A 21,512-nucleotide genomic window follows, 5' to 3' on the forward strand; every position below is an offset into this window, starting at 1 on the left:
GACCCACTCTCATTAATTAATATTTAACTCAACTGATAAAGTGCTTTTCAAATTCCTGCTAAAGACCTGTAGTATTTGTAATTGTCTTCTATACTAATGTTCTTTTTCGTCCACACTATACTCAAATAATATGAAATTATTGAAACTACTATTCCATTTTTTCCAAGAGTGATTTCCATCACTTTGATTTTCAGTACTTGCTTACCCATACCACAAGTATACCTCACTATGTCTACCTTTTAGTTTTATTGGCCCTATTCATATTGAAAGGAGTAGGTCCGGTAAGGACCGATTTTGGCCTCAAATTTCAAGTTTATCTTACGAAAGATTTTGACCACTTTTTAAACACTTAAGTGTCTATTTCATTTGAATCAATTAATTTATGTGAAAGATTTTAACTGATATAGTCATTAAAAACAACCCGATTCAAGCTCAAATATGAAAAATCTACCAAATATGCCGAAAAATGTCACTTTTCAGATGATTTTTGTCAAAAATGAAAGTGGCCACATCCGTGTTCATCCTCAACCTTTATTTATATTATGTATTATCATAAAATACAACTTACATTTCAATATTAAGGATGAACACGAATGCGGCCACTTTCGTTTCACACGAAAACTGTCTAAAATTTAACTAAAATGCTAGAATTGTGAAGATTTCAGTAATTTAGCATGACTTAATGGTGCTAGTACCCGATGTATGTGCATTGTATAGTCAAAAACAGCCCATATTTATGTAGCAGAAGCATTCTACTGTCCAATAAATGACCAAAAGTTTACATTTTAACAATTTTGTAAAATTGCTATATTTTGGGGCCAAAAAGGGGTCTTACTGAACCTACTCCTTTAACAAAATTTCAGGTCTCCTTACAGACTAAAGGTTGGAAAAAAGCAACCCAAAAATCTTCCTTTTTTAAGGAGGAAACCCTTAATTATGAATACCTTTTTAATTGTCATTTTAGAAAATTATATTTCGTTAACAGCAGTGGATTTTCTATTTACTTGACATATAAGCAAACAATTGATTTTTCCATTTTAAAAGCAAACATTAAAGATTCAGATTACAAAAAATAACATACATTTAATGATTACCAAACAGTGAAAGCTTCTTTTTGAACTATTGGAATATAACAATTTGTTGCAGCTGTGAAAACATACTTTGATTAAATCTAAAGATGAAAAAATACAATTTCTATGTGTTATTTAGTTACATCTTGGAGATTTGATTTTAGAAATCCTGAAATTTTAAGTGGAAATTTATGCAATGGATTGATTAAATATTAAACCATATTCAGAAATAAAACATGTTCTAAATATGAAATGAAACCTGAACTTTAGAAGGAGTTATTGCCCTTCAAGATGATTTTTACCCATTTTTACAGAACCCATAATAGATGGAAAGAAATTGTAAATATAAAAAATGTTTTCGGCACAAGAGACAATCTTTTGAGAGAATCTTCGAATAAATCAGCTATGCTGAAATTTTCCTTTTACCCCTTATAGGAGTTATTGCCCTTGAAAAGTGTTTTATTTTTGGCAGAACCATAATGAATAGAGAGAACATTTAGATAACAAAGATATTCAGCACAATAATAAATACAAATAGGTCAACATTGGGAAAATTGTCAACTGATTCCTTATAGGAGTTATTGCCCCTGAATAACTAGTCAATGTATTTTTTGTAGAAACTGAAAAAGATTATAAAGAACAACTTCATTTTCATGGTTCATCGACTTTTTATGTGTTTTATCTCTTCCTCAGATACTGTTAGTTCTAGGACCTCTTTTATTTGGTGTATGAAATTATTGTAAGGTGTACATGCCTTTGGTTCAACTGTTGTTTGTAAAAATAAGAAGATGTGATTTATTATTGTTCGTGGGATACCAATTTTCGTGGGTATAGGTGAACCACAAAATTAAATGTTAAACGAATAACAGATTTTTCATAGGATTGTATGCAGACTTCTGCTAAACCACAAAATTAAAGCTCCATGAACATGTAATAAAATTGAGAAAGGAAATGGGGAATGCGTCAAAGCGACAACAACCCGACCATAGAGAAGACAACAGCCGAAGGCCACCAATGAGTATTCAATGTAGCGATAAACTCCCGCACCCGGAGGCGTCCTTCAGCTGGCCCCTTAAAAAATATGTATACTAGTTCAGTGATAATGGACGTCATACTAAACTCTGAATTATACACAAGAAACTTCTATAATCAACAAAAATTGGTACCCACGAAAATAAATGAATCCACAGTGCTAAGTTTTCATAGAACGTTGATTATGTTAAATGTATGACTATTTGGAGGCTCTGCCCCGATGTCATGGTTCAGCAACTTAGAAGTAATTAGCAATTTTGAATGTGAAGTTTTAGTTTAATAGAAACTTCTTGTGAAAGATCAATGATATTCTCTATAGGTTCATAGCTTAGTCAGCTATAAGTACATAGATAGATATACAAAGATGAGGTATGAGTGGGTTCATAGCTATCAGTACATAAATAGATATAAGAAGATGTGGTTTGAGTGGGTTCATAGCTATTAGTACATAGATAGATATAAGAAGATGTGGTTTGAATGGGTTTATAGCTATTAGTACATAGATAGATATAAGAAGATGTGGTTTGAGTGGGTTCATAGCTATTAGTACATAGATAGATATAAGAAGATGTGGTTTGAGTGGGATCATAGCTATTAGTACATAGATAGATATAAGAAGATGTGGTTTGAGTGCCAATGAGACAACTCTCCATTCAAGTCACAATTTGTAAAAGTAAACCATAATAGGTAAAAGTACGGTCCTCAACACTGTTTGACAACTATTTTGAGGCCCTGTCCCTAAGGTCATTGTACTTTCATTCTAACCTCTATTCTGTATTCCAAAACAAATCTGACCCCTATATATTATGTATATTACATGTACATAAAATATTATATGTTAAACATATTATAATTAATTGCAATTAATCTGTGTCTAATTAATGTGGCCTGAAATTAAGTTTGTCTTCTTTCCCTATTGAATAATTCAATAGCAGTTAATATATGTAAAAAAGTTGTAAACTTCAGGCGATATTAATTACAGGATAACATGACTTATTGCCATTGATACAAGTTTACATACTTTAAAGTACATGTAATATATGAGCATGATGAAGGTCAAATGAATAGAAAGGTTGGTGTTTTATGTTTATCCAAACGTTCGTAAAGATAGAAATGGATTCAGTTTGAATAGTCATTTCAGGGGCGGATACAGCCATTTTAAAAAAGGGGGTTCCCAACCCAGGACAAGTGGAGGTTCCAACTATATGTCCCCATTCCAATGCATTGATCGGCCAAAATAAAGGGGGGGTTCCAACCCCCAGAACCCCCTGGATCCGCCAATGCATTTGGAATTTTTGATAGCTCTTTATCATGTTTATTAACACCACTTTCCTATTCTGTATTAAAACTTAATGAATTAAAAAAAGAAAAAAGAAAAAAAAAGAATAGAGAATTATAGGCAAAAAATTGAATATAGGGGTACCTAAATTTAAAGACTAGAGAATAGTGGGGTACATAAATATAAATAATCAGAGATTAGTGTTGATAAACTATACCAATATCAAACATTCCTAATGATTCTATGTAACTTTCAAAATAGGATTTTATGACTCAAAATTTAGTGTAAATGATAACAAGTTGATCTCTCAATGTCCCATCATTTATATATATATAAAACTAAGGCTTTTCTACCTCAGGCATAGATTACCTTAGCTGTATTTGGCATAACTTTTAGGAATTTTGGTCCTTAATGCTCTTCAACTTCATACTTTATTTGGCCTTTTTAATTTTTTGGATTCGAGCGTCACTGATGAGTCTTTTGTAGACAAAACGTACGTCTGGCATATATATACAAAATTTCGTCCTGGTATCTATGATACGTTTATTTATAAGATTATATAAATTTTCAGGTAAAAAGTACAGTAAAGACAGCACCTGGACTATGAAGTAACAGTGTGACATTTTGTTTACAGATATTGATTTGTTTGACAGTGTCAAATTTGATAACTCTGTGTGAAACAGTTGTATTGATTGGCTGCAGATGATACACAATACATACACAATGTAATAATCTGTGCTAATGATAGATCTATAATCCAAATGGTTTCCGATGGGATAAACTTCTGTTTAAACAAAAATGGATATTTATTTGTTTATTTTTCTTGTAAGTATATATTATGCTCATTAATTGCCTGCTGTTTTTCTGATTTCTTTTTTCAAGAGTTATGCCCCTTGCATGTTGATCTTTAGAATTATAAGATTATTTTGGTTTCCAGATGAAATCTTAAAGTCATATCATATGAAACGATTGACTGGTGAAAAATAATGTTTATTCAATTCTTGAACCAATGCATGTATATATCATAAACTTAGTCCTCTGTGCACGATTTTATCATTTTTTACGCAAATATATCGTATAATTGTCAATTTTTTGTCTGTTATGAATTAACAAATATGGCTGCTCATTAAATGCTGTGTTTTGAAGCCGAAGTTTACTGATTGTCACCTTATAGTAAACAATCAACAAAAAGCATGGGTATTGAGCACATGTTTAACATGTACAATCAGATAGTTATTTAGTTTAATGACAGATTTCATACGGAAAATATGTCGGCAAATTGCTTCCTGGAAGCAAGCAATTAAAAATGGTAAATTTCTAAATGTGGACAAATTAAAGAATTTTCCTCAGAAAAAAGTATATGTAAATAAGTTGTATAAATCAAACTATCCATTTAGTTATAAAAACATATGCATATTTTTTTTTTAATTTGAGGTTTCATATGACTTTAAGAATTACTTGTCAGAAACCCTTTCAGATTTAAGCACATTTTTTTGATGGATAAAATACAAATCAAGTTCAATTTTGAATGTGTGATATTTTTAATTATTCAAGAGTTATGTTCCTTAACTATCTCAAACATAGGTTTATTTGGTGTCTTCCCGATTGTCCCACTTTTTGAAACTGCAGGTAAACAAGTAATGAAATTTTGTGGGACAATCGGGAATATGTTTGTGGGACAATTGGGAAGTTTAAATGTGGGACAATTGGGAATTGTATTGGTTGTGATAAATTTGTTTTTATAGTACGTTGAAGTTAATTAAAGGTTACAACTCATCAATGTAACTTATAAAAATATATGATGGAAACAATTGAACAAATGATAACATTTACATATTCTATTTTGCGCATAGTAAATTAGGAAATTATTGTGTATTGATTTTCTCGTTTTAGACTAAAATGGGATTTTAATTTTTGCAATATTGCGAAAAATCCTGTTTGCTTCATATAAAAACTTTCAAAAAACGAGTTTACATTTTTTGCTATTTTAACCCTGTTGCATTTTCTCAAAACTTTCTGACTTTTCCAGTATGTACTATTGAAGTAACATCAAACGTACTAGAATATAATATAGTCATGCTGAAATTTAGACTTCGGTGTATATTTTTTAACTAGCTGTCAGTAACTGAAAGTACGCTCAGAACTGTCTTTGTTGTGGTGAAGTATAAGTCCACTCTGTGTCAAGTTTTGTAAGATGTATTTCTGTATCCATCTGAGGAGATAAAAGCCTTTTTCTACTCATTTTTATAGTTAATTCTGAAGTAAAATTTAAAATTGAGAATGGAAATGGAAATTGAGAATGGAAATTCTGAAGTGTACTTTTTCAACACTGTCCCATGTTAATGGGAGGGTTGGCGACTTCAAATAAGTTTAACCTAGCCACATTCTGTATGTGCCTGTCCCAAGTCAGGAGCCTGTAATTCAGTGGTTGTCTTAGTTGCTGAGTGACATATTTGTTTTTGTTCATTATTTTGTACATAAAATATGCCGTTAGTTTTCTCGTTTGAGATGTTTTATATTTGTCACGTTGGGCCTTTTATAGCTATGTGGAATGGGTTTTGCTCATTGTTGAATGTCGTATGGTGACCTATAGACTTTAGTGGTAAATGTTTTGGTCATTTGATCTCTTTGGGAGACTTGTCTCATTGGCAATCATACCATATCTTATTTTTGAAGGAAGTCTAGGGCTTCTTTATAGTTGATGAAGAGTCCTGTTGGCGGCAATATTGGAGAAAACAACCTTTAATAGTGATTCTTATAAGGGTGATCTGGCAAAATTCTAGACAGCAGCTTCGTTATCAAAAAAGTTGTTGGGTTCAGGTAAATCTGAAGTTGGGTGTTAGCAGTATTCAATCGTGCAGAGAATAAATATATATATAGTAAAAATGTACTCGGACTTCCCTTATAAAATTGCAAAGAAACACCTTTCCATCAACCAGTTCGAGTGTAGAATGCAAATGAATTAATACTTTTTTTTAAAAATTGTACGCATTATTTCTATATCTATTTAAAAACTTGACAAAAAAAGTAATTAGAATTTCGGTATTTAGTGCTTTTTTCATTTGTTTTATAAATAACATTGTAGATATATTTCATAAATCAGAAATATTATAATTTTTTTTAATCAAATACTTTATTATTTAAAAAACATTTATATATATTCTTTTATAAAATTAATATTAAATGTGCCAAAATTAATTCTTGTTTATTTAGCAAAACAAACAACAGTAACCTTGTTTATCTAAGAACATTTGACATCATAAAATAATGTGGGACAATCCGAACTTTTCATGTGGGACAATCAGAACTCTAAAATTTTAAAAAGTGGGACAATCGGGAATAAACCGTTTATTTTTATGTTTCTGGATAATAATTGACAGATGCATGATGTCATGGACCACAAATTACTAACTTTGAGGGAGTTCTGATTTTGACAGATTTGACAATTCTTGATTCAGTGTCATCATGGTTATGCCCCTAAAATATCATTAAAAAAGAATAGTTGTCGTTTACTGTTTTTGTTGGTTTCTGGATAAAAGTAATAAACTTGATTTGTTTTACAGTTTCTGTTCAAAAATTATGCTGCCATAGTGTTGGTAGCTGCCTAGTTGACAAATGTTCTACACTTTTTAGACCTTGACACATTGTAATATAGACACCTATTTATTGTTAAAGACTATATGTTGACCTCTTGATGTCTTTTTTTTTCTGTCTGGTTGCTGTCATTTACCCCACCTCTATTATTATTCATATTAAGTTTGAATAATTGTGACATATTATATATACATGTAGTTGTAAATAAACACTACAACAAAGTTATAGATATCAAGGTATAAACAAGATCATGTAGTATATCATATTTTTTTTAACACGTCTTAGAAATATGAGTTTAAAGGTTCTAATAGAAAATTATAAATCAGAATGTCAAATGAGAATGGTTATGTTACATACGTAGAAAATTCATAGGCAAAACAAAAATCAGAAGGTTGTCCTAGAACAAAGATAATTATATTACATACGTAGAACATTCTGAGGCCAAACAAAAATCAGAATGTAGACCTAGAACAAAGATAATTATATTACATACGTTGAAAATTCTTAGGCCAAACAAAAATCAGAATGTTGTCCTAGAACAAAGGTAATTATATTATATACGTAGAAAATTCTTAGGCCAAACAAAAATCAGAATGTTGTCCTAGAACAAAGATAATTATATTATATACGTAGAAAATTCTGAGGCCAAACAAAAATCAGAATGTTTACCTAGAACAAAAAAAAATATGTTACATACGTAGAACATTCTGAGGCCAAACAAAAATCAGAATGTAGACCTAGAACAAAGATAATTATATTACATACGTAGAACATTCTGAGGCAAAACAAAAATCAGAATGTTGACCTAGAACAAAGATAATTATATTACATACGTAGAACATTCTGAGGCAAAACAAAAATCAGAATGTTGACCTAGAACAAAGATAATTATATTACATACGTAGAACATTCTGAGGCAAAACAAATATCAGAATGTTGACCTAGAACAAAGATAATTATATAACATACGTAGAAGATTCTGAGGCAAAACAAAAATCAGAATGTTGACCTAGAAGAAAGATAATTATATTACATACGTAGAACATTCTGAGGCCAAACAAAAATCAGAATGTTGTCCTAGAACAAAGATAATTATATTACATACGTAGAACATTCTGAGGACAAACAAAAATCAGAATGTTTACCTAGAACAAAGAGAATTATATTACATACGTAGAACATTCTGAGGCCAAACAAAAATCAGAATGTAGACCTAGAACAAAGATAATTAAAAACCAATTGTTCAGAGAACAATTGAAGGTCTTTCCACTAGTAAAGGTCTATTTTGATATTGAAATATGAAAAATCAGTTTAAAATGTTAGTTCCTATGGCTTTATAATGTATTTATATGAATTTAAACCAAAGGTCAAAATCTAGAACGTCCTTTGAACCTATGACCTTGACCTCAATTTCAAGGTCACCAACCAAGGACCTCAAATAAAAAGACCCTAGGTCTGTAATATGTATGGTTAATGAGTTATATCACTTTAGGCATGATTTTAAATATAAGATAGGCGAAAACTCTCATTTATTGTTTACGCACCCTTCCAACCAAAATTTATAAGTTACAACATGTCGCAACTTACAATTTAGTAAAAATAATTTGTCAATGTCTTTCACGGTTGTTGAAAATAAGAGAAAATAAGCCAAAATCAAAATTTAGAATATGACCTTGACCTTTGACCTTGATCTTATTTTCATTTTTTTGGACCAAGGAACTAAAATCTAAAGACACTAGGCCTATATAACTGATGGTTTACCATTTAGAAATGCATATCACTTTATTCAATGGAAAAGGGGGAATAACTCTCATATGGAGTCTCCGTAAAGCTTCGGTCCAAATGAATTGCCTAATGCTGAAGATGTAACGAGCAATTTGGTAAAATAAATTTGTCGTAATCTTTAACGTTTGTGAAGGAGTAGTGGCCACAAGAAAAACAGTGTTTGGGAAGATAACTCTTACAACGTATAATATTTTGTTACACAGTTGTAAATTTTTAAAGCGCATAAACCATACGATATCATATTCCAAATATCTAAGCGACATCTTTTGAAACATCAATACTACGCAAGAAAAAAAATTAGGCGGAAGAAAAAAAAAAAAAAAAAAATAATAATAATTAAAAACCAATTGTTCAGAGAACAATTGTAGGTCTTTCCACTAGTAAAGATCTATTTTGATATTGAAATATGAAAAATCAGTTTCAAATGTTAGTTCCTATGGCTTTATGATGTATTTATATGAATTTAAAGCAAAGGTCAAAATCTAGAACGTTGTATTAACATATGACCTTGACCTCAATTTCAATGTCACAAACCAAGGACCTTAAATCAAAAGACCCTAGGTCTTTAATATGTTTGGTTAATGAGTAATACCACTTTACGCGTAATTCTAAATGTAAGATGGACAAAAACTCCCATTTCTTGTGTGCGCACCCTTTCAACCAAAATATACAAGTAAGGACATGTCGCAACTAACAATTTTGGAAAAAATATTTGTCGATATGTCATACGGTATTTAAAAATAAGTAAAAATAAGCCAAAATCAAATTTTAGAATATGACCTTGACCTTTGACCTTGACCTTATTTTCATTTTTTTGGACTAAGGATCTCAAATCAAGAGACCCTAGGTCTCTATCACTTATGGTTTACCAGTTAGAAACGCATATCACCTATATCAAATACATAAGGGGGAATAACTCTCATATGGAGTCTCTGGATAGCCTCGGTCAAAATTAAAATCCTAATCCTGAAGATGTAACGAGCAATTTGGTAAAATAATTTTGTCGTAATCTTTTACGGTTGCGAAGGAGTAGTGGCCACAAGAAAAACAGTGTTTGGGGAGATAACTCTTACAATGTGAAGTATTTGGTTACGCCATTGTCAGTATTTAAAGCGTATAAACTATATGATATCATATTCCAAATATCTAAGCGACATCTTTTGAAACATCAATATTACGCAAGAAAAGAATTAGGCGGAAGAAAAAAAATAATAATAATTAAAAACCAATTGTTCAGAGAACAATTGTAGGTCTTTCCACTAGTAAAGATCTATTTTGATATTGAAATATTAAAAATCAGTTTAAAATGTTAGTTCCTATGGCTTTATGATGTATTTATATGAATTTAAAGCAAAGGTCAAAACCTAGAACGTCATATCAACCTATGACCTTGACCTCAATTTCAAGTTCACAAACCAAGGACCTTAAATCAAAAGACCCAAGGTCTTTAATATGTTTGGTTTATTAGTAATATCACTTTACGCGTAATTCTAAATGTAAGATGGGCAAAAACTCCCATTTATTGTCTGCGCACCCTTTCAATCAAAATATACAAGTAAGGACATGTCGCAACTAACAATTTATGAAAAATTATTTGTCGATATGTCATAAGGTATTTGAAAATAAATGAAAATAAGCCAAAATCAAATTAGAATATGACCTTGACCTTTGACCTTGACCTCATTTTTATTATTTTCGACCAAGGACCCGAAATCTAAAGACCCTATGTCTTTATCACTTATGGTTTACCATTTAGAAATGCATATCACTTAAATAAATGGAAAAGGGGGAATAACTCTCATATGGAGTCTCCGTAAAGCTTCGGTCCAAATGAATATCCTAATCCTGAAGATGTAACGAGCAATTTGGTAAAATAAATTTGTCGTAATCTTTAACGGTTGCGAAGGAGTAGTGGCCACAAGAAAAACAGTGTTTGGGGAGATAACTCTTACAACGTAAAGTATTTTGTTACACAGTTGTAAAGTTTTAAAGCGTATAAACTATACGATACCATATTCCAAATATCTAAGCGACATCTTTTGAAACATCAATAATACGCAAGAAAAAAAATTAGGCGGACTCTCATATGGAGTCTCCGTAAAGCTTCGGTCCAAATGAATATCCTAATCCTGAAGATGTAACGAGCAATTTGGTAAAATAAATTTGTCGTAATCTTTAACGGTTGCGAAGGAGTAGTGGCCACAAGAAAAACAGTGTTTGGGGAGATAACTCTTACAACGTAAAGTATTTTGTTACACAGTTGTAAAGTTTTAAAGCGTATAAATCAAATTTTAGAATATGACCTTGACCTTTGACCTTGACCTTATTTTCATTTTTTTGGACTAAGGATCTCAAATCAAGAGACCCTAGGTCTCTATCACTTATGGTTTACCAGTTAGAAACGCATATCACCTATATCAAATACATAAGGGGGAATAACTCTCATATGGAGTCTCTGGATAGCCTCGGTCAAAATTAAAATCCTAATCCTGAAGATGTAACGAGCAATTTGGTAAAATAATTTTGTCGTAATCTTTTACGGTTGCGAAGGAGTAGTGGCCACAAGAAAAACAGTGTTTGGGGAGATAACTCTTACAATGTGAAGTATTTGGTTACGCCATTGTCAGTATTTAAAGCGTATAAACTATATGATATCATATTCCAAATATCTAAGCGACATCTTTTGAAACATCAATATTACGCAAGAAAAGAATTAGGCGGAAGAAAAAAAATAATAATAATTAAAAACCAATTGTTCAGAGAACAATTGTAGGTCTTTCCACTAGTAAAGATCTATTTTGATATTGAAATATTAAAAATCAGTTTAAAATGTTAGTTCCTATGGCTTTATGATGTATTTATATGAATTTAAAGCAAAGGTCAAAATCTAGAACGTCATATCAACCTATGACCTTGACCTCAATTTCAAGTTCACAAACCAAGGACCTTAAATCAAAAGACCCAAGGTCTTTAATATGTTTGGTTTATTAGTAATATCACTTTACGCGTAATTCTAAATGTAAGATGGGCAAAAACTCCCATTTATTGTCTGCGCACCCTTTCAATCAAAATATACAAGTAAGGACATGTCGCAACTAACAATTTATGAAAAATTATTTGTCGATATGTCATAAGGTATTTGAAAATAAATGAAAATAAGCCAAAATCAAATTAGAATATGACCTTGACCTTTGACCTTGACCTCATTTTTATTATTTTCGACCAAGGACCCGAAATCTAAAGACCCTATGTCTTTATCACTTATGGTTTACCATTTAGAAATGCATATCACTTAATTAAATGGAAAAGGGGGAATAACTCTCATATGGAGTCTCCGTAAAGCTTCGGTCCAAATGAATATCCTAATCCTGAAGATGTAACGAGCAATTTGGTAAAATAAATTTGTCGTAATCTTTAACGGTTGCGAAGGAGTAGTGGCCACAAGAAAAACAGTGTTTGGGGAGATAACTCTTACAACGTAAAGTATTTTGTTACACAGTTGTAAAGTTTTAAAGCGTATAAACTATACGATACCATATTCCAAATATCTAAGCGACATCTTTTGAAACATCAATAATACGCAATAAAAAAAATAATAATAATAATAATTAAAAACCAATTGTTCAGAGAACAATTGTAGGTCTTTCCACTAGTAAAGATCTATTTTGATATTGAAATATTAAAAATCAGTTTAAAATGTTAGTTCCTATGGCTTTATGATGTATTTATATGAATTTAAAGCAAAGGTCAAAATCTAGAACGTCATATCAACCTATGACCTTGACCTCAATTTCAAGTTCACAAACCAAGGACCTTAAATCAAAAGACCCAAGGTCTTTAATATGTTTGGTTTATTAGTAATATCACTTTACGCGTAATTCTAAATGTAAGATGGGCAAAAACTCCCATTTATTGTCTGCGCACCCTTTCAATCAAAATATACAAGTAAGGACATGTCTCAACTAACAATTTATGAAAAATTATTTGTCGATATGTCATAAGGTATTTGAAAATAAATGAAAATAAGCCAAAATCAAAATTTAGAATATGACCTTGACCTTTGACCTTGACCTCATTTTTATTATTTTCGACAAAGGACCCCAAATCTAAAGACCCTATGTCTTAATCACTTATGGTTTACCATTTAGAAATGCATATCACTTAATTAAATGGAAAAGGGGGAATAACTCTCATATGGAGTCTCCGTAAAGCTTCGGTCCAAATGAATATCCTAATCCTGAAGATGTAACGAGCAATTTGGTAAAATAAATTTGTCGTAATCTTTAACGGTTGCGAAGGAGTAGTGGCCACAAGAAAAACAGTGTTTGGGGAGATAACTCTTACAACGTAAAGTATTTTGTTACACAGTTGTAAAGTTTTAAAGCGTATAAACTATACGATACCATATTCCAAATATCTAAGCGACATCTTTTGAAACATCAATAATACGCAAGAAAAAAAATTAGGCGGAAGAAAAAAAAAAAAAATTAAAAACCAATTGTTCAGAGAACAATTGTAGGTCTTTCCACTAGAAAAGATCTTTTTTGATATTGAAATATTAAAAATCAGTTTAAAATGTTAGTTCCTATGGCTGTATGATGTATTTATATGAATTTAAAGCAAAGGTCAAAATCTAGAACGTCATATTAACCTATGACCTTGACCTCAATTTCAAGTTCACAAACCAAGGACCTTAAATCAAAAGACCCAAGGTCTTTAATATGTTTGGTTTATTAGTAATATCACTTTATGCGTAATTCTAAATGTAAGATGGGCAAAAACTCCTATTTATTGTCTGCGCACCCTTTCAATCAAAATATACAAGTAGGACATGTCGCAACTAACAATTTATGAAAAATTATTTGTCGATATGTCATAAGGTATTTGAAAATAAATGAAAATAAGCCAAAATCAAAATTTAGAATATGACCTTGACCTTTGACCTTGACCTCATTTTTATTATTTTCGACCAAGGACCCCAAATCTAAAGACCCTATGTCTTTATCATTTATGGTTTACCATTTAGAAATGCATATCACTTAATTTAAGGGAAAAGGGGGAATAACTCTCATATGGAGTCTCCGTAAAGCTTCGGTCCAAATGAATATCCTAATCCTGAAGATGTAACGAGCAATTTGGTAAAATAAATTTGTCGTAATCTTTAACGGTTGCGAAGGAGTAGTGGCCACAAAAAAAACAGTGTTTGGGGAGATAACTCTTACAACGTAAAGTATTTTGTTACACAGTTGTAAATTTTTAAAGCGTATAAACTATACGATACCATATTCCAAATATCTAAGCGACATCTTTTGAAACATCAATAATACGCAAGAAAAAAAATTAGGCGGAAGAAAAAAAAAAAAAAAAAAAATAATAATAATTAAAAACCAATTGTTCAGAGAACAATTGTAGGTCTTTCCACTAGAAAAGATCTTTTTTGATATTGAAATATTAAAAATCAGTTTAAAATGTTAGTTCCTATGGCTGTATGATGTATTTATATGAATTTAAAGCAAAGGTCAAAATCTAGAACGTCATATTAACCTATGACCTTGACCTCAATTTCAAGTTCACAAACCAAGGACCTTAAATCAAAAGACCCAAGGTCTTTAATATGTTTGGTTTATTAGTAATATCACTTTACGCGTAATTCTAAATGTAAGATGGGCAAAAACTCCTATTTATTGTCTGCGCACCCTTTCAATCAAAATATACAAGTAAGGACATGTCGCAACTAACAATTTATGAAAAATTATTTGTCGATATGTCATAAGGTATTTGAAAATAAATGAAAATAAGCCAAAATCAAAATTTAGAATATGACCTTGACCTTTGACCTTGACCTCATTTTTATTATTTTCGACCAAGGACCCCAAATCTAAAGACCCTATGTCTTTATCACTTATGGTTTACCATTTAGAAATGCATATCACTTAATTTAAGGGAAAAGGGGGAATAACTCTCATATGGAGTCTCCGTAAAGCTTCGGTCCAAATGAATATCCTAATCCTGAAGATGTAACGAGCAATTTGGTAAAATAAATTTGTCGTAATCTTTAACGGTTGCGAAGGAGTAGTGGCCACAAGAAAAACAGTGTTTGGGGAGATAACTCTTACAACGTAAAGTATTTTGTTACACAGTTGTAAAGTTTTAAAGCGTATAAACTATACGATACCATATTCCAAATATCTAAGCGACATCTTTTGAAACATCAATAATACGCAATAAAAAAAATAATAATAATAATAATTAAAAACCAATTGTTCAGAGAACAATTGTAGGTCTTTCCACTAGTAAAGATCTATTTTGATATTGAAATATTAAAAATCAGTTTAAAATGTTAGTTCCTATGGCTTTATGATGTATTTATATGAATTTAAAGCAAAGGTCAAAATCTAGAACGTCATATCAACCTATGACCTTGACCTCAATTTCAAGTTCACAAACCAAGGACCTTAAATCAAAAGACCCAAGGTCTTTAATATGTTTGGTTTATTAGTAATATCACTTTACGCGTAATTCTAAATGTAAGATGGGCAAAAACTCCCATTTATTGTCTGCGCACCCTTTCAATCAAAATATACAAGTAAGGACATGTCTCAACTAACAATTTATGAAAAATTATTTGTCGATATGTCATAAGGTATTTGAAAATAAATGAAAATAAGCCAAAATCAAAATTTAGAATATGACCTTGACCTTTGACCTTGACCTCATTTTTATTATTTTCGACAAAGGACCCCAAATCTAAAGACCCTATGTCTTAATCACTTATGGTTTACCATTTAGAAATGCATATCACTTAATTAAATGGAAAAGGGGGAATAACTCTCATATGGAGTCTCCGTAAAGCTTCGGTCCAAATGAATATCCTAATCCTGAAGATGTAACGAGCAATTTGGTAAAATAAATTTGTCGTAATCTTTAACGGTTGCGAAGGAGTAGTGGCCACAAGAAAAACAGTGTTTGGGGAGATAACTCTTACAACGTAAAGTATTTTGTTACACAGTTGTAAATTTTTAAAGCGTATAAACTATACGATACCATATTCCAAATATCTAAGCGACATCTTTTGAAACATCAATAATACGCAAGAAAAAAATTAGGCGGAAGAAAAAAAAAAAAAAAATAATAATAATAATAATAATAATCAGAACAAATTCAATAGGTCTTTCCACGGAAAGGTGGAAAGACCTAATAATCAGAACAAATTCAATAGGTCTTTCCACGGAAAGGTGGAAAGACCTAATTAAAAACCAATTGTTCAAAGAACAATTGAAGGTCTTTCCACAAATAAAGATCTATTTTATTATCAAAATATTAAAAATCAATCTAAAATGTCAGTTCCTATGACTTTATAATGTATAAATATGAATTTAAAGCAAAGGTCAAAATCTAGAACGTCCTATTAACCTTTGACCTTGACCTCAATTTCAAGGTCACCATCCAAGAACCTCAAATAAAAAGACCCTAGGTCTGTAATATGTATGGTAAATGAGTTATATCATTTTAGGCATGATTTTAAATATAAGATGGGCGAAAACTCTCATTTATTGTTTACGCACCCTTCCAACCAAAATTTATAAGTAACAACATGTCGCAACTCACAATTTAGTAAAAATAATTTGTCAATATCTTTCACGGTTGTTGAAAATAAGTGAAAATAAGCCAAAATCAAATTTTAGAATATGACCTTGACCTTTGACCTTGACCTTATTTTCATTTTTTTAGACCAAGGAACTTAAATCCAAAGACCCTAGGCCTATATCACTGATGGTTTACCAGTTAGAAACGCATAATACTTATTTCAAATGCATAAGGGGAATAACTCTCATATGGAGTCCCCGTATAACTTCAGTCCAAATGAATATCCTAATCCTAAAGATGTAACGAGCAATTTGGTAAAATATATTTGTCGTAATCTTTTACGGTTGCGAAGGAGTAGTGGCCACAAGAAAAACAGTGTTTGGGGAGATAACTCTTACAACATAAAGTATTTTGTTACACAGTTGTAAATTTTTAAAGCGTATAAACTATATGACATAATATTCCAAACATCTAAGCGACATCTTTTGAAACAGCAATACTACGCAAGAAAAAATTTAGGCGGAAGAAAAAAAAAAAAAAAAATAATAATAATTAAAAACCAATTGTTCAGAGAACAATTGAAGGTCTTTCCACAAGTAAAGGTCTATTTTGATATTGAAATATGAAAAATCAGTTTTAAATGTTAGTTCCTATGGCTTTATGATGTATTTATATGAATTTAAAGCAAAGGTCAAAATCTAGAACGTCCTTTTAACCTATGACCTTGACCTAAATTTCAAGGTCACAAATCAAGGACCTTAAATCATAAGACCCTAGGTCTTTAATATGTTTGGTTAATGAGTAATACCACTTTACGCGTAATTCTAAATGTAAGATAGACAAAAACTCCAATTAATTGTATGCGCACCCTTTCAACCAAAATATACAAGTAAGGACATGTCGCAACTAACAATTTAGGAAAAAATATTTGTCAATATGTCATACAGTATTTGAAAATAAGTGAAAATAAGCCAAAATCAAATTTTAGAATATGACCTTGACCTTTGACCTTGACCTTATTTTCATTTTTTTGGACCAAGGATCTCAAATCAAGAGACCCTAGGTCTCTATCACTTATGGTTTACCAGTTAGAAACGCATATCACTTATATCAAATGCATAAGGGGAAATAACTCTCATATGGAGTCTCCAGATAGCTTCGGTTCAAATGAATTGCCTAATCCTGAAGAAGTAACGAGCAATTTGGTAAAATAAATTTGTCGTAATCTTTTACGGTTGCGAAGGAGTAGTGGCCACAAGAAAAACAGTGTTTGGGGAGATAACTCTTACAACGTAAAGTATGTTGTTACGCAGTTGTAAATTTTAAAAGTGTATAAACTATACGACATCATATTCCAAATATTTAAGCGACATCTTTTGAAACATCAATACTACGCAAGAAAAAAATTTAGGCGGAAGAAAAAAAAAAAAAAAATAATTAAAAACCAATTGTTCAGAGAACAATTGAAGGTCTTTCCACTAGTAAAGATCTATTTTGATATTGAAATATGAAAAATCAGTTTAAAATGTTAATTCCTATGGCTTTATGATGTATTAATGTGAATTTAAAGCAAAGGTCAAAATTTAGAACGTCCTATTAACCTATGACCTTGACCTCAATTTCAAGGTCACAAACCAAGGACCTTAAATCAAAAGACCCAAGGTCTTTAATATGTTTGGTTTATTAGTAATATCACTTTATGCGTAATTCTATATGTAAGATGGGCAAAAACTCCCATTTATTGTCTGTGCACCCTTTCAATCAAAATATATAAGTAAGGACATGTCGCAACTAACAATTTATGAAAAATTATTTGTCGATATGTCATAAGGTATTTGGAAATAAATGAAAATAAGCCAAAATCAAAATTTAGAATATGACCTTGACCTTTGACCTTGACCTCATTTTTATTATTTTCGACCAAGAACCCCAAATCTAAAGACCCTATGTCTTTATCACTTATGGTTTACCATTTAGAAATGCATATCACTTAATTAAATGGAAAAGGGGGAATAACTCTCATATGGAGTCTCCGTAAAGCTTCGGTCCAAATGAATATCCTAATCCTGAAGATGTAACGAGCAATTTGGTAAAATAAATTTGTCGTAATCTTTAACGGTTGCGAAGGAGTAGTGGCCACAAGAAAAACAGTGTTTGGGGAGATAACTCTTACAACGTAAAGTATTTTGTTACACAGTTGTAAATTTTTAAAGCGTATAAACTATACGATACCATATTCCAAATATCTAAGCGACATCTTTTGAAACATCAATAATACGCAAGAAAAAAAATTAGGCGGAAGAAAAAAAAAAAAAAAAATAATAATAATAATAATAATTAAAAACCAATTGTTCAAAGAACAATTGAAGGTCTTTCAACCAATAAGGATCTATTTTGATATGAAAATATTAAGATTCAGTTGAAAATGTCAGTTCCTATGGCTTTATGATGTATAAATATGAATTTCGACCAAAGGTCAAAATCTAGAACGTCCAATTAACCTATGACCTTGACCTCAATTTCAAGGTCATAAACATAGGATCCCAAATCAAAAGACCCTAGGTCTGTATTATGTATGGTTCATGAGTAATATCACTTTACGCATAATTCTAAATATAAAAAGGGGCGAAAACTCCAATTTATTGTCTACGCACCCTTGTAACCAAAATATATAAGTAATGACATGTCGCAACTAACAATTTAGTAAAAATAATTTGTCGAAATCTTATTAAGTAATTGAAAATAAGTGAAAATAAGCAAAAATCAAAATTTAGAATTTGACCTTGACCTTTGACCTTGACCTAATTTTCAATTTTTTGGACGAAGGATCTTAATTCAAAAGACCCTAGGTCTCTATCACTTATGGTTTACCATTTAGAAATGCATATCACTTAGCTTAAATGAAAAAGGGGAATAACTCTCATATGGAGTCTCCGTAAAGCTTCGGTCCAAATGAATATCCTAATCCTTAAGATGTAACGAGCAATTTGGTAAAATAAATTTGTCGTAATCTTTTACGGTTGCGAAGGAGTAGTGGCCACAAGAAAAACAGTGTTTGGGGAGATAACTCTTACAACGTAAAGTATTTTGTTACGCAGTTGTAAATTTTTAAAGCGTATAAACTATACGACATCAGAATCCAAATATGTAAGCGACATCTTTTGAAACATCAATACTACGCAAGAAAAAAATTTAGGCGGAAGAAAAAAAAAAAAAAAAATAATAATAATAATAATAATAATAATAATCAGAACAAATACAATAGGTCTTTCACCTGAAAGGTTGAAAGACCTAATAATCAGAACAAATTCAATAGGTCTTTCCACGGAAAGGTGGAAAGACCTAATAATAATCAGAACAAATACAATAGGTCTTTCCACGGAAAAGTGGAAAGACCTAATAATAATCAGAACAAATTCAATAGGTCTTTCCACGGAAAGGTGGAAAGACCTAATAATCAGAACAAATTCAATAGGTCTTTCCACTGAGGCCAAACAAAAATCAGAATGTTGACCTAGAACAAAGATAATTATATTACATACATAGAACATTCTGAGGCCAAACAAAAATCAGAATGTTGTCCTAGAACAATGATAATTATATTACAAACGTAGAACATTCTGAGGCCAAACAAAATTCAGAATATAGACCTAGAACAAAGATAATTATATTACATACATAGAACATTCTGAGGCCAAACAAAAATCAGAATGATGACCTAGAACAAAGATAATTAATTATATTACATACATAGAACATTCTGAGGCCAAACAAAAATCAGAATGTTGACCTAGAACAAAGATAATTATGTTACATACGTAGAAAATAATTAGGCCAAACAAAAATCAGAATGTAGACCTAGAACAAAGATAATTATATTACATACGTAGAACATTCTGAGGCCAAACAAAAATCAGAATGTAGACCTAGAACAAAGATAATTAATTATATTACATATGTAGAACATTCTGAGGCCAAACAAAAATCAGAATGTTGTCCTAGAACAAGGATAATTACATGAATTATAGGAGGAAGGTTGAGATATCAAAAAACACCAATGCATTTTTGCGCTTGTCCCAATTCAGGAGCCTCTGGCCTTTGTTAGTCTTGAATGATTTTTAAATTTAGTTTCTTGTGTATAATTCAGAGTTTAATATGATGTCCATAATCACTGAACTAGTATATATACAATGTATTTGTTTAGGGGCCATCTGAAGGACGCCTCCGGGTGCGGGAATTTCTCGCTGCATTGAAGACCCATAGGTGGCCTTCGGCTTTTGTCTGCTCTATGGTCGTGTTGTTGTCTCTTTGACACATTCCCCATCTCTATTCTCAATTTTATAGGAAATTCTTAGGCCAAACAAAAATTAGAATGTCGACATAGAACAAGGATAATTTTAACGGTCAATGATTTCATTTTATTTTGATTTTTTTACATAGGATACTTAGCATGCTTCAGGAGATAAGCAGTGATAGAATAGGTTCCTTTTTCATGCGTATAATATAGTTTTTATAGATAAGAAGAGGTTTTTTTTCAAATCTGTTTTGTGTTGGGTTTTTATTCATATTTTTAGCAAGCCTTTAACTGCCAATGTTTTTCCTATCATGCTTACAGAGGATTCATTTATTTTCAAAAAGGTTAAATTTACCAAAAAAAAAAATTTCATAGATATTTAATTTCATGGTTTTACAAAAGTCTGCATACAGACCTAAATAAATATTTTCATTTCTATGAAAATTTAAATTTGCAGTTCACCTGTACCCACAAAACTTCACAATATGATAATAAATCCACGGTATATTTTTCACAAGGAAATTTTTACGTATCATGCAACTATAACAATACTGTACAGAATAAAGATGTGTCTATACAATTACATAAAAGATTTGGTCAATTAACATGCATGATATAGATCGGAAGAAAAAAAATTGTAATTGTTAATTTTTTTTGCTCCAAATATTTGAGAAACATGAATAAATTTACATATGACAGATGTAAAATACAGATTAATTTAAGCCTTAGGTAAAATCAGAAAGTTTAATTAAAATATGAAATCAAGTATATAAGCACATCTGAAATTAATGATCAGTATGAACAGGGACACCTCTTGTCATAAAGGTAAATACATCCTTTTTATCATACATGCTTCAACTATACAAAATAA

At 30.9% G+C, this 21,512-nt stretch overlaps 1 protein-coding gene across 4 annotated transcripts in view; it reads left to right on the top strand.

Annotated features, from left to right (window-relative positions):
- The window catches only part of LOC139527477 (protein-tyrosine sulfotransferase 1-like), a 37,964-nt gene that overhangs the window by 6,780 nt on the left and 9,672 nt on the right, over positions 1-21,512 (top strand). For 2 of the 4 annotated variants that reach the window (XM_071322957.1, XM_071322956.1), the window contains exon 2: positions 3,953-4,206. The exons of 1 other annotated variant lie outside the window; for it this stretch is intronic. The gene's annotated coding sequence lies outside the window, so the exon portion shown is untranslated. Of the gene's footprint in view, positions 1-3,952; positions 4,207-21,446; positions 21,467-21,512 lie in introns of those variants that run through there. One more of the 4 variants, XM_071322959.1, reaches the window with a different exon arrangement.

This window comes from Mytilus edulis, chromosome 6 (assembly GCF_963676685.1).
Source record: "Mytilus edulis chromosome 6, xbMytEdul2.2, whole genome shotgun sequence".
In the NCBI taxonomy this organism is placed as follows: domain Eukaryota; kingdom Metazoa; phylum Mollusca; class Bivalvia; order Mytilida; family Mytilidae; genus Mytilus; species Mytilus edulis.